This window comes from Equus przewalskii, chromosome 7 (assembly GCF_037783145.1).
Source record: "Equus przewalskii isolate Varuska chromosome 7, EquPr2, whole genome shotgun sequence".
NCBI lineage: Eukaryota > Metazoa > Chordata > Mammalia > Perissodactyla > Equidae > Equus > Equus przewalskii.
Genome location: NC_091837.1, coordinates 68573748 through 68586930, shown reverse-complemented (window position 1 = coordinate 68586930; position 13183 = coordinate 68573748). Strand labels below are relative to the sequence as shown.

The 13183-nt window shown below is 52.7% G+C and overlaps 1 protein-coding gene across 12 annotated transcripts in view; it reads left to right on the top strand.

The window, feature by feature from the left end:
* ZBTB7C (zinc finger and BTB domain containing 7C) overlaps positions 1-13183 on the top strand; it is a 348164-nt gene that overhangs the window by 244064 nt on the left and 90917 nt on the right. Inside the window, exon 1 of one of the 12 annotated variants that reach the window (XM_070630136.1) lies at positions 3045-3386. The exons of 10 other annotated variants lie outside the window; for them this stretch is intronic. The gene's annotated coding sequence lies outside the window, so the exon portion shown is untranslated. Of the gene's footprint in view, positions 1-3044; positions 3387-3487; positions 4056-13183 lie in introns of those variants that run through there. One more of the 12 variants, XM_070630135.1, reaches the window with a different exon arrangement.

Genomic DNA, 13183 nt, shown 5'->3' with positions numbered 1-13183 from the left:
TCAATAAAAGGGGCAAGTAATAGGATCCTACTTCATGGTGTGGTTGCAAGGATTAAGTGAAGGAGACCCTCAGTAGATATTAGTTATTGTTATTTCTGGATCACACAGTTCACATCCAGATCCACCTCTCTAGGCACGGAGCGGTGCACGCTCTATGCGGAAGCCTCCGGTGTGCCTCCGTCACAGCTGATGACCAGGTGTCACTAAAGTGTCGAGTTAAGACAGTGCGGATTTGCTCACTGTGCTCCTGCTTAGCCTTCTGAGCCGTACTTAGTGGTTGAAGCAGGAGCTTTCATCCTCCCTGGAACAAGAGCAAGCTGTGGGTTTGGAGGCAGATGTGAAAGGCAAGGAGCCTGTAAGCCAGCCTGTTTCCAAGTTCTCTGACCGACCTGACCCAGGAAGGGGGGGTAGGCGGGAAGGAGGGGGAGAGGAGGAGAGTGAGTAAGAGGGAGGTGGCCAAAGAGTGCCTAGGAAGGAACCATATTCCGAAAGGAAACACATAGTAACAGATCTAAAGTCTGGCCCTCCCAGAGCCCCTTCTGTCGGTGGCTTTGGGAGCCTCCCCGGTCCCCCTCTTGTCACCCCACCCCTCCAAGACTCTTTCATATTCCTGTTCCCAGGAGGCAGCTGGCACAGGGGCTGAGAACAGGGAGGTGAGGCTGGAGGGGCAGTGGGGTAGGGCTTCCCACTTTTTGCCCTGAGCCATTCCGAAGGGCGTGTCCCAACAGGGCACACATACACAGTGATTAAGGGGGAGGGAGGAATGACATTCACTGTCCACTGCCGGACCCAGCCAGTGGGCTGGACGGTGGCCAGCTCTCCCCCTGGCTCCTGGCTGCAATATCGTCAGCCCTGGCACCATCCACTGGCCTACTCAGACACTCCTTCAGGTCCAGGAACTGGAGCCCCACTAGGAGGGGCCGCCTGGAAGCAGGCTGGGCTGGGCACCCCAACTCTCCCCCACCCCTCCCCGCAGCCTCTCCCCCCTCACCATCCCCTCTGCCCACATCCAGCTCCAGCTGGGTTTGAAAGAGGTGCTCTAATCCACCCTCCCTCCAAAGCCGGCCCTGCCCTGCGCTCTCTCCTTTCAGCCGGAAGCTGCACCCGTAAACTGTTTCTACCCATAGACCCCAACCTGATGTTTTATCTACTGGGAGAACCCTCTAAACTGGGTCTGCCGCCCCCTCCCGCAGCCTTCCCAGCGCCCACCTGACATGCCCCTCCTGCTGGCAGCAGCTCGAACTTCCAGGCCTGCCTAGCCCACCTCCCTCCCGGAGCCCTCTCCCAGGAACCCTGTCTTCATCACTGCTCTTGGCTTCTGTCTGCTCTGCAGAATTAGCAGCCTGTTCCTTAACGGACCCCACAAAGTACTGTATGTACTCTGCTCCATGCTGTCAGCCTCTTGTGCCTTATCTCCACACAAGAGGAGAGGCTTCAAGGGCGGCACCCCACTGCTCCCTCCCCACCCTGCCTCCACCCCACTGAGGCAAACCCTTCCAGGGTGCACAAACACTTCTGGATTGATCCTGCTTCCATCCAGGTCCTATGTTGACACCTTTGCCTACCGGGTCTGGGGATGGAGTGTGGAGTGACGCTTGATTGGATATGTAATTAGTGACTTTGTGGACAAAGGGATTTGGCTTTTCATTCTTCAGCTTGGGTGTTCCGGGTGTACGTGGTTTTTGATAAAACACTAGGGAGTCATCCAATCTTGGAAATGGTCCACCTGTCCTGATTAAGTAAGGGCCTCCCCTTATGACCCTCAGTGCCTGATTCCCTGATTTGGCACCCCCTCCCCACCCCACCCCACCTCACCCCACCGCTCTCTGGCTCCAAGCCTCTCTGTCCCCTCATGCTGCCATCCATGGTCCTCCCACAACAGCAAGGAGGGTCTGACAGACTCATTCGAGCCTCTTGTGGAGTCTCCTGCCCAGGCCCTTGGGTATTTACAGTGTTAGAACCACAGAGACCCTTCCTGCCTTCCTGAAGCCTTGTTGCCTGCCTGGCCCAGGCCCTCTGCAGGGCGTGCCCCACGAAGGAATGAATCACGTGCACTGGGATTTCAGGCAGGGGGCACCTGTTGGAGGAGATATTTTGGATGAACCATCTTCCTGGGGTTCCTGACCTTCCTAGACTCATGGACTTTTGGGATTTGCCTTTGGCTTTGGGGTGCTTTCAGGCTCACAGTCTGCCCCTGGAAGAGTGGCAGAGGCTACAGAGTGCCAGGTTTCTTGTTGGTCTCTTTTGCTTTGTGCTGAGTCCTCGGGGGCACACGGGGCAGCTAGTCACCCAGGAGGAAGGACTCTTCCTGGCTCCTCCTTCATTTCTGAGAACAGTCAACCTGGGTCCCAAGAAGTTAATGACAGTTTCCCCCAGGTGAAGGACAATTCCAGGGGAAAGAGGGCCCACAGCGGCTGGAGCCTCCCAGCTGGCAGTTCTCAAAAAGGGCGCGGTGTGTGGTTTTAAGGAACAGCTTGGGAGAGGGTGCCCGGCCACACCTCTCTGTGATTGGTGGCTGGCCCACACCAAATGTGGACTGTTGGATCTCCGGTTGGCATTTCTGAGTCAGTCTTAGAAGGGAGACAAAGCAAAGGAGAGCCTGTATGATATGTGTGTTTGTTGTGGGGGAGGAGTGTCCGTGGGTGCCCCCACCGCGGGCCTCACGGCTCCACCTGGGCCCGGCCCCTGGGCGCCGATGGGGTGGAGGGAGCTGTAGTTCTGTACTTCCTTCCTGCACTTCCCTCTCTATTCGCTGCTCAGATGCTTGCTGTGCAGTGTTTGATTTGGTTAAGTTACTCACGACCCTTTAAGGAGGAAACATATCATTCTAGTAATTTTATTGGGCTCAGGTTGCAGGCAAATGGAAGTAAAATTACCTCTGAAAATAAAAGACACGCAGAATTGAATAAAACAATAAAAAGCCGCCCCTGATTTGAGATAAGTGGTAAGGCATTTTGTGAAATATTAGAGAGAAAAAAAATAAACAAATGGAGAGACCCAGGAGAAAAGGCTGGGGGGGCGGGGAGGGAATCCTCCACCACCGGTACTTTCATTTCGGCTTTACCTTTACGAAAAGGCTTGATTCGCGTGTTAGAAAGTGAGGCAGAAAGCGCGACTGGTGAAATTGGTCCCTGTCCCGCGCTTAACAGTACAGGTGGACGAAAGGGGCTGCCTGCCAAATACTTCTGGTTGGAGGGAGGGGTGGGAGCGCTTTCTCAAAACCACTCCTGGAATGGCTTAACTCGCCCAGCACGAATCAATGACAACCTCCCGCCGGCTGCGGCAGGCTCCCCTGAGCAGCGCTGCCGCGTGGATTGCCAGCCCGGGACCCTGGCGGCGCTCAGGACACGGCCCGGGCACGAGCGCGGCGTCCCCGGGGCGGCCAGGTGGGTCTGCGGCGGCCTCGGCCCCGGCGGGGTGTGATCGGGGCTCGGGGGACCCAGGCGGCGGGGCAGCGGAGAGAGGGGGTGGGGAGGAACCCCCGGGCGCCCGGCCACTGCGTCCTCCACCCTGGGCGCTGCGGGCATTCCCGCCGGGCGCAACGGGGACCCTCTGGCCCGGTGTGGCGCCTCCGACTGGCGCTCGCCCCGCGTGAGTGGCGGCGTCTGCAAGACGTTTCAAACGCCGGCCGGACTGGAGCCGAGCGTGCTGGGGAAACCGGGGCCGGAGCCCCTGAGCTAATGGAGGGGCGCGCGGCCGCGTACCTCCCAGCGAAAGGCAAGGAAGAATCTGGAACTCGGACTAAAGCAACTCTCCTCGCTTTCTCCTTGCGCGCGCGGCCCTCGCGGACAGGCTTTTGGGGTGGGGGCAAGGAGGGGACGGCGAAGAGTGTGAGGGGCACTCCGAAAGCTGGTTGCGGATATACATTGTTAAATTGCTAACCCCGAAAGAGCTTGGTCCTCCCCTGGGTCAGATGCAAAACTTAGGGAGAAAACAAAAGCCATGGCAACTCCTGGCAGAAGTCTAGGTCTGGACAGAGGCAGAAATGCAAGGGGGATTGGCAGAAATCGCTCGGCGAGCCAGAGGCGGTCCCGTCGGGGTCCCCGCTGAGCTGGGTGAGTGGGGGACCCTTCCGTGCACTCCATCCTGGGCGTGGGTGGGCGGGGACAACTCTCTCCCCGGCCGGCTGGAGTCAGGCTGGGGTCTCAGACCTCCGAAGGTGGCCCGCTGCGGGTGGGGCAGGGACGGGCTCCGAGCGCCCCCACCCCCGTAGGCGCCCGGGCCCGCGTCACCCTCCCGAGCGCCGGGTGCCCTGCAGGCGGGCGCAGCGGCGGCGCGGCTGGCCTGGGAAGGACTCTGGAAAGAGCTCGCAGTCCCTCACACAGCCCCGCGTGGAGCGTCGAGGGCCGGCTACAGTTTTCTTCGAGCCCCTGGGGAGGGCTCCGAGGGGCGTCCGGTTCGGTTGTCCCAGTTTCTGGCTTCTGTTGTCCCGGCTGTGGGCGAATGGGCAGGAGCCGGGCGGCTGCCCTCTTTCTTTTAAGCCCCCGGTCCTGAGCTCTGCCCGGAAGGCAGCCCCATTCTGGCGGTTCGGCGGACTGGTGGCATACCCCTTTACCATCCCTCTAAATGCAGAATTTTGAAAATGGAAAGGAAGTGGTTGAAACAATCAGGCAGTTTTCTCCAGACTGATGGAAGATTTTGTGGAAGGGAAGGAGGGAGAAGGGCCCAGGCTCTGCCAGGTTCAAGTTTCAGCTCTGCTCCTCCCTCCCCCTGCCTCACTGGGTTTGGCCCCCCCAGGGATTAGAAGGGTTCAGGGACCTCCTCTGGGTAGATCTCCAGGAAGGACAGAAGTCTGGTTGCCACCCTTTCCCCTTACAGCCCAACCTGGGCTGAAGGGGAAAAGAAACCCACCCTCCCCAGTAGACTTGGGTCAACCTGTGCTCAGTCTCTCTCTGGGCAAGGCCTTTGTTTTGTGTCCTTAACTCCCAAACTATTGCACTAAGGACCAGGCAAGGGGAGCCACCACTGCCCTCATCATCTCCATCCTGCAGGTGAGGGACTGAGGCCCAGGGGGCCAGGGGAGTCCAGTGCTCCTTACTCAGAACCGTGGGTCACCAATGTCCTATGGGCCCTGAGGCCAGAAGCTTGGGTTCCAGCACTTCATGAAACTGGTAGATTTGGATCTTACCCAGCGCCTTCTGAGCCCCGTGGGGAGATGCAGACAGGATTGGGCCTGAGCCACCACCAAGGGGCATCTAGCCCAGAGAGATGAGGCTTGAGCAGAATGAGTAAAACCTAGGTGGCAAGAGGACATCCTTGACAGACTGCTGGGAGAGCCACTTTGGAAGCTGAGAACAGGCACTTGGGTAGCCAGAGAGGTCAAGAAAGGCTTCACGTAGGAGGTGGCATTGGAGCAGCACCTTGAAGGAGACAGACCAAAAGAACAAAGGCATGCAGGGTGCAAAACTTGAGGCTATGCTAGCATGTCAGTGCTAGGAGATAAACCAGAGAGGGGAGGGGCGGTGAGGAAAGAGATGGCACATTCAGAGACCTTGCGTTATCTCCTCTAACCCGCATAACCTGCCAGATATGGATCATTAGCCCCACTTGGCAGATGAGGAAACTGAGACTCAAAGGGGTTAAGTAAGCTGCCCAGCTTGTTAGTGACAGAGCCAGTCATCAAAGCTACCCATTATACCACACATCTTCTAGAATCTTAGACTTTAGTTGGGGAGACAGAAATCACCCTAGTATAATTACAGTATAACACAAAATAGTATGTAAGGGTTACACACAGTATTAACCTTTTTGAACCTCAGTTTCTTCCCATCCATTTAATCAATCATTTATTCAACAATTATCGTATTGTCTAATGTGTGCTTCCAGGCACCGTGCTGAGGGGCAGGCATCCATCCGTAAGTGAAGTCTGACTTGGTCCCTGGCCTCTGTCAATGGGAAGACTATTAGTAGTAGTGCACCGGGCAATGGGTTTGAGTGAGTGAAATGAGACAATACGTGGGAAGGTGCTGCAGAAGCATTGCCATGAAGAAGGAGAAGCAGCAGGAGGCCTGGGTGAACACGAGGGGTGGGAAGTTAGAATGCCGAGTTGTCCCGGTGCTGCAGTCACGAGGACTTGTCCCTGGCTCAAGGGGGCGCTGTGGAGTGCACACATTCCTGTGAAGCTGTTTGAGGCCGCGCTGTTCAGATTATTGATTTATGATTGTGGCTTCTGAGAGGAGCCTTTAATTTTGGCAAGTCCAAGCTGGAGATGACAGGAGCCCCCGGCAGCTTCCAAGAGGACTGACCCCTCTCTGGAGCAGTGCGAGCTGGGTGGGGGACTGCCCCAGTGCATCACTCTCCTGATGCGTCAGCCACCTTTCTCGGTGGAGGCGATGGTCCTTCCCTGACTCACAGGGCTGGAGCTGCAGCTCCAGGCCCCTCGTCCTACTCCTGGGGAAGCTTGTCCATGGTCACAGGACTTGGTAGCAAAGCCAATAGTAGAACCCAGGTCTCTTGGCTGTCCGTAGTTCTCAGAGCAGCTCACACTGGCTGGTTAGGGCACTTCAGGGCTCAACTGAGAAGATCACGCTCCATCCGCTTATATCTCCACTTACAATGCCATTTCCTCATGCTCCTGTCTGTCTGCGTTTTAGCTGACCTGACATATCTGTCCTAATAAAAAGGTGTCAAATGGATCTTTGAGACAGAGCAGCCATAAATATTCTGGAACATTTGGCCTGTTCACTCTCCTTCCATCCTGAGTGGTATAATAGGTGAAAGATAACTACCTCTAAAATTAACTATCGCTTTTGGGAGGAAGGGTGAACTGATAAATCTTGCCTTGAAACTAAGCCCACCTGAGTGATGCTCTGGGGCCTTCCTTCTCCAGAACTGACACCAATTCTTAGGGGGAGGACAGTTTTTCCTTCTTCTTTCTTCTTCCTTAAAATGAAAAACAAACAGATCTCCTGGATTTGAGGTCACAGATCATATTGCATTTTGTTTTAATGTCGTGGTGCCAGAATAAAGGCATTTTTCTCCTAATATTGAGATTATCAGTTGATAAGAGCGGCCAGCACCCGGCTGGCCCGTGTTTACAGCAATTACACAGGTGTATAATTGCATGGGGATGTTTGTTTGCTCAGTTCTTGCTCAGCCGTGCAGCCCTACAGGTTGGGCCAGGGAGAGAGCTGTTCAGTTTATTTTCCTTTGGCTGGGAACCTCAGAGATGAATAGAGGGAGGGGAATCTGGGGTTGAGAGATTGTTGCCAAGAGCAATTTGGAGTCTCCTTCTTATTAGTCAGAGATTGTGTTTTTCCTTTCTGAAGCCGCCCGCCTCATAGTAACTTCCACGAAGGATTTTTTCCATCTGTGTGTGTGTGTGTGTGTGTGCACTCACACACACAAACACTTGCTACTTTTTGTTTTGATTTTTAACTTGCTGGACTTCTCATGACTTAGCAAAAAAGAAAAAAAAAAAACCAGCTTGGGGAATGGGGTGATGAAGCGGGCCCTTTATCCCATGTGTTCTGCATGTCATTGCTTAATAAATTTGAATACTGATAGACCCCAAGGTACCATGATGGAGTGAGATGAGTAATTCCTTTGTAGGGAGAGTTTATCTTCAGTGGATGACTTTCAAAATTGCAGCATAATTTCACTTTTCCTCTCCACATCTCCAGCCTGTGTTTAGAAAAAGAGGAATGTATACTCTCTTCTGTTGAACTCTCTTTTGTTCCATTTGGAAGGCCCCCTCTTTTGGGGCCTTGCTTGGAAGGGGACCAGCCAGATTGGGCCTCCTTCTCTCTCATTGTCACCCCTCCACCCCCACCACATGCAGGAAGCCAGCTAGCAAGAAGGTAGCTTTGCCCCGTGGGGTAGGAGCTGCTCCCCAATGCTAGCCTGGCACATGTCTACATGGAGTAGGGAACAGAAAGCTTGCATGACTGGAGCCTTCCCTCCTAGGGCGGGAACCTGGGGCAGCATGTTCTTCATCTTTTAAGAATCGAGTCCATCCTCTGAACGAATTGAGTAGAGCAACACTAAGACTCCAAACTGGAAAAATTGCTTATAGTAGAGTACACGATCTGTGTCAGCTTTTTCAAATTAGATACAAACCAGAAGCAAATGTACATGTGAACCTCCCAAATGATATCATAGGCCTGGACTTGGCCTTCAGGAAAATTCTGTCTTACCTATACACACACATGCACACGTAGACCAAGCGCTCTTGATTTTTTGGCTATGGGTTCTGGCTGACAATTCTGTTGTTTCTGGAGATAAGAGGTTGGCCCGTTGGTCTTTGTGAAGCTCCTGGAAAGGCCACTGGAGAGGTGGCAGTGACTCTGGTTCCTGCTGACACTTGCCTTCCTTAAGCCCTAGGGAGGTCTAGCAGAGTCTATTAAGCAGAACTAAACAACAGGAACTTTTCTAGGGGATTGTTTTCTAAAATAACAGCTTTATTGAGATGTAATTCACATGCCATAAAATTCACCCATTTGAAGTGCACAATTCAATAATTTTTAGTATATTTGCAAAGTTGTGCAACCATCATCACAACTAATCTTAGAATATTTTCATCACTTCAAAAAGAAACCCCATACCCATTAGCAGTCACTCCCCATTTCACCCCAACTCCTCAGTCCTAGGTCACCAATAATCTGCTTTCTGTCTCTACAGAGATTTGCCTATTTTAGACATTTCATATAAATGGAATCATGTGGCCTTTAGTGACTGGCTGCTTTCACTTCTCATAGTGTTTTCAAGGTTCATCCATGTTGTAGCATGTTTGTCAGTACTTCGCTGCTTTTTATTGCTAAATAATGTCACTTGTAGGGTTTGATCACATTTTATTTGTGCAGTCATCAGTTGATGGATATTTGGGTCATTTGCACATCTGGTCCCTGTAAAATTATGCCATGAACATTTGTGAGCAAGCTTTCGTGTGGACATAGGTTAGCATTTCTCTTGGATGTGTACCTAGGGGTGGAATTGCTGGGTCACATAGTAGGTAACTCTAAGTTCTACCTTTTGGGAAACTACTCTTTTTCACAGTGGCCGCCCCATTTTACATTCCCACCAGCAGCGTCTGAGGATTCCAGTTTCTCCAAGTCTTTGCCAATGCTTGTTGATAATACCTGCTCTTTTAATTATAGCTGTCCTGTTTTCTAAGTGTTTATATGCTCAAGGAAGGAGCACCCAGGAAATGTTCTGGAGTCAGCTCAGTCACATTTGCTTGCCATACCTATGTGAGAGCCATTTTGACTTCTTGATCATCCTCCATAGCCTGATGTTTTCCCGTGTGTCCAAGAGCTCTCAGAAGGTTTACCCTTATAATCTCTCTAGGACAGTGCAGGGCCTGGTATGACACAGGGTTTGGTGTTCTTATTCTGTTTTCCTGAAGAATGTTCCAGAGAGCCGGCAGTGGGGCCCACTCCCTCAGCCCCACTCTATCCAGATGCAGCTGCGGATGGAAAGCCGGGCCCAGGGAAGAGAAGAAATTGACCAAAGACGTGACATTCATTGGACAAGCTATTCAGTGTTTGGGGCTTTCAGTGGAGACTTGACCAAGATCCTGATCTTTTCATTAAATGACCCCTTTGGGACCACAAAGAAAGCTGTTGGAATGCCCTGACATCTTTACCAGGTGGCAGCTGCACTATGCAAGGCCACCTTGTCCCTTTCTTTTTGAGGCCTTGAGCTGCTGGCAAGATCCGTTGATTCCTACAAAATTGCTTCGTGGGGCTGGGTACTCTGTTCCACACCGGTATTTCAGCTACACGATGAAATAATTTTATCCCATTTTTATACCTGTGGGACTGACTGGAGTAACACTCTTAACAAAGATAAATTTGAGCCAAGTGGTACAGGGGAACTCACCTCGCTTGAAAAACTGCCAAAGATTACAAAAAATTACCCTTTCATCAGAAGATGCTGAAGTCCTGGTCAGTGGCCATCCTGTGGCATCGTGTTCCATATCAGCAAACCTCAGTGCCAGAAATTAATTCCAATAGCTTCTTGGAAGTCGTTGTCCTAGCATTTGGCCTGTCTGACCTCAAGAGCAGCTGGGATCAGCTCAGCTGCTAATTTATTCTTCACCTTCAAACTAGTGCTTGATCCAGCGATTCCTAAACCTGACTACAGGTCATAATCACTTATGAGACCTTTTAAGAGAATCCAGGTACAGGGCCCCACCCAAGATGTACCAGGCGCTTGAAGGTGGTTGTGATGAAGTCAGAGAACAGAGGTTGACCTCTCTGGGCCTCAGTTTCCTTACTTGGAATGAGGAGTAGTGTTAGTCTGCTGTTCTCCAACAGGATTCACCCAGCTGATTCAAGCACAACAGTTCTGTGTGGGTCTGTTTTTGCACAAAATTTTATTTGGTCAAGGGGCCTTCTGCTGCTGCAAAAAATTCAGAGAGCCCTTGAGTAGATGGTTTCTGAAGTTCAGCTCTGACAATTCTGAGCATCACATTCTCCGAGGACAGTTGTGCCAACTCTTTGGAGGAGGATTTAGCGGGAGTCTTGCAGATGGTGGTTACTGGATAATGGAGTCGCGCTCTGAGGGCAGGGCTCATGCTGCCCTGGCTGGTGGGGTGCACAGCGGTGATGTCATCAAGTTTGACTTGGCACCCCTTTCTTCTCCCAATCCTCTTAGTGACATCCCGACCCACTTCCCTCGAAGCACCCAGAGCTTTCCTCCCCTTCTTCTACTACTATTTCTAATAGTTGTCCAGAGTGTCACTCACTCACTCATTCATTCATTCATTCATTCATTCATCCATTTAACCGACATTTCCCAAATTCCTCCTATAGATGACAGATTGACTAAAGATCCATTTCTGTCCTCAAATAATGTGCCAGCACATTTTAACCAGAGACAGCCTGAGGCTAGTGCCCAGAGATGCAACTTCAGGGCTTCTTGATTTGGATGAGGGAGGGTTTTGGAGAGGCCTAAAGTTATGGCATGCAGCTGGGATAAACCCCTCCAACCCTGTCTGCAAGCTCTGCTCTCCCACCCTCCTCCACTGGGGCTCTGCCCTCAGCAGGCTGCTCAGAAAGTTCTTCTGGCATCCCTGGTCTCAGCCAGGCGCTTGCCCTCCTCCTCCACTCCCACCTGCTTGGGGGGGGGGGTGGTGAGGGCTGGGTTATTTGGAGATCTGAGCTCCGTGCTCCAGCCCTTGGCTCCCACCCCATAACCCTGACTGGACAATTCACAGGACAGCTGTGCTGTAAGGACTGAAATAATCACTGTTTATTAAAGCTGTTGGAGGGAGGGGGAGCGGGGCGGAGGGGAGAAGGAAGGGTCGCATTTCTGCCTTCCAACAAGAGAGAGGCCAGGTGAGGCCCGCACTCTCTCCCTCCCTTCCTACGCGATGACATTAGAGCCGCTGCTACTTTGGGGATGTTTTGAGAGATTTTTTTTCTAATGAAGGAAGAACCTTGAAGGTTCATTTGAATAGGGATTAATGTCTCTGCGGCCTGGACCTGCAGAGAAGGAGAAATTCTAGAAGGGTAGAAGTTGCAATAAAAGGAAGCGGGCTTGATCTGCCACCCCCCACTGTTCCGTGAGGCCTCCTCATTTAGCAGCTTGGAAGGGAACACGTTTGGGGTAGATTTCTGGGCATTACCGTATTTTCCTTTGGACTGTGTATGTGTGTGTGTGTCCTCAGTGAACACTCCACCCTAACCATATTGACTGCCTGAGCTTTGGGCTTCTAGCCAGGTGATGGGGACTCTGGGAAGTTAAGGAGTCACCCTGAGCGTGTCGTCAACCCTGAGTTTGTCATCACTCCCTTTTGGCAGTTTTTTCTGGAGGGCAGTGAAACAGGCGTTTACAGTAAACTTCTTTTCCTGGTAATTTCAAGCTATTCTTCTACTGCTTAAATTCTTCCACCCCTCTGGGGCCTGCCCGTCCAGGAATCATTGTGTGTTCCAAAGGCACTCCCCCCACCCCCATGCTCTTAGCACCTCTTCAAAACTCTCCCTTCATCCTCTTGTTCTGGTGATGATCTGACCTAGTTATCAGGAGAAAGCCAGTTCTTTATGCTAATTCACATGAAGGTGAGGAAGACACTGGCCGTCCTGTACCTTGCTTCGTGGGCTGTCTGTCCTTTAAAAAGGAGGCTTACCGACACGTTTCTAGTGGTGGGACTTCAGGCACGAGGATAAAGCAAAGTCTATCACTCTGGGCAGAGTGCAGAGGCAGTTGTTTATGCGGGAATGGGGACCTCCAAGAACCACTGGAATCAAGCAGCATAGGTAGCTGCTTGTGAGGCCTGTGCACATAATTGGCCGGGAGTGGTGGGAGGACTGAGTTGAGAGGAGGGTAAATGACCAGAATGAGGGCACCTTGGGGAGGATGATCACATGGGGTGCATTGCAGAGAGAACCAGGGGCTTCTGAAAAGACGAGCTGGACCCAACAGACCAGAGGTTGATGTCTGGGCAGGTGAGGACGATTTCCCTCTATGTAGGTCAGTGGGTTTCTGCAAGGTAGCACTGGGTGTGACTGACCCTGGGAAGATTGGGGAACAAAGGGAGTGAATGCAAAGATGGAGCTTTAGGGGTACTCCAGAGGATGCAAGCTTGGGGCGGTAGAACCCTCGGCTGGATGGGCAGCCCCTGGCTGGCCCTCGTGCACACCCAGCAGTGGGGTTCTCAACTCCGCTGTCTCATCCACCCAGCCTTCTCTTGTCGAGGCTCCCTGCTGAGTCCCCACACCATCCCCGCCCTCCTCCCCGACTCCCGTGGTGCACCCTCTGAGTGAACTTGGCCTCCAGCTCTTGGAAGTCTTTCCAATAACACAGTGGTGAACTCTTTGCAGACCCAGGCAGAGGAGAGGGGCTGAGCGTCAGCCAACCCCAAGCCCGTGCTGGGAAGAAAGGCCAGGCTGAGTGAACCTCATGTAGGGGGAGCCGAGGAGAGGAGGGATGGGGCCCTGGGAAGAGGAACACTGGCCCCCAGGGCCTTCCCCACAGCCAGTGGGCCCATCACAGGTGATGCCTCACCAGCAAGGACAGAAGCAGCCCCTGCTGAGTGCCGGGCCCTGTGCTGTTCCCGGAGAGGACACAAAGGCAGCTCTCTGGCCCCTGCCCTCCAAAGGTCATCATCTCTTTACCCAGTTAAGACCAGAACTTGAAAATGGAGCAAGCTTCTATAGAACTGAGTGTTAGACTCAGCTGAGTGGTCCAGAAAGGTGGTGCTGTTGAGTCAGAGCAGGGATGTGGGGCAGAGGGCTCGGGG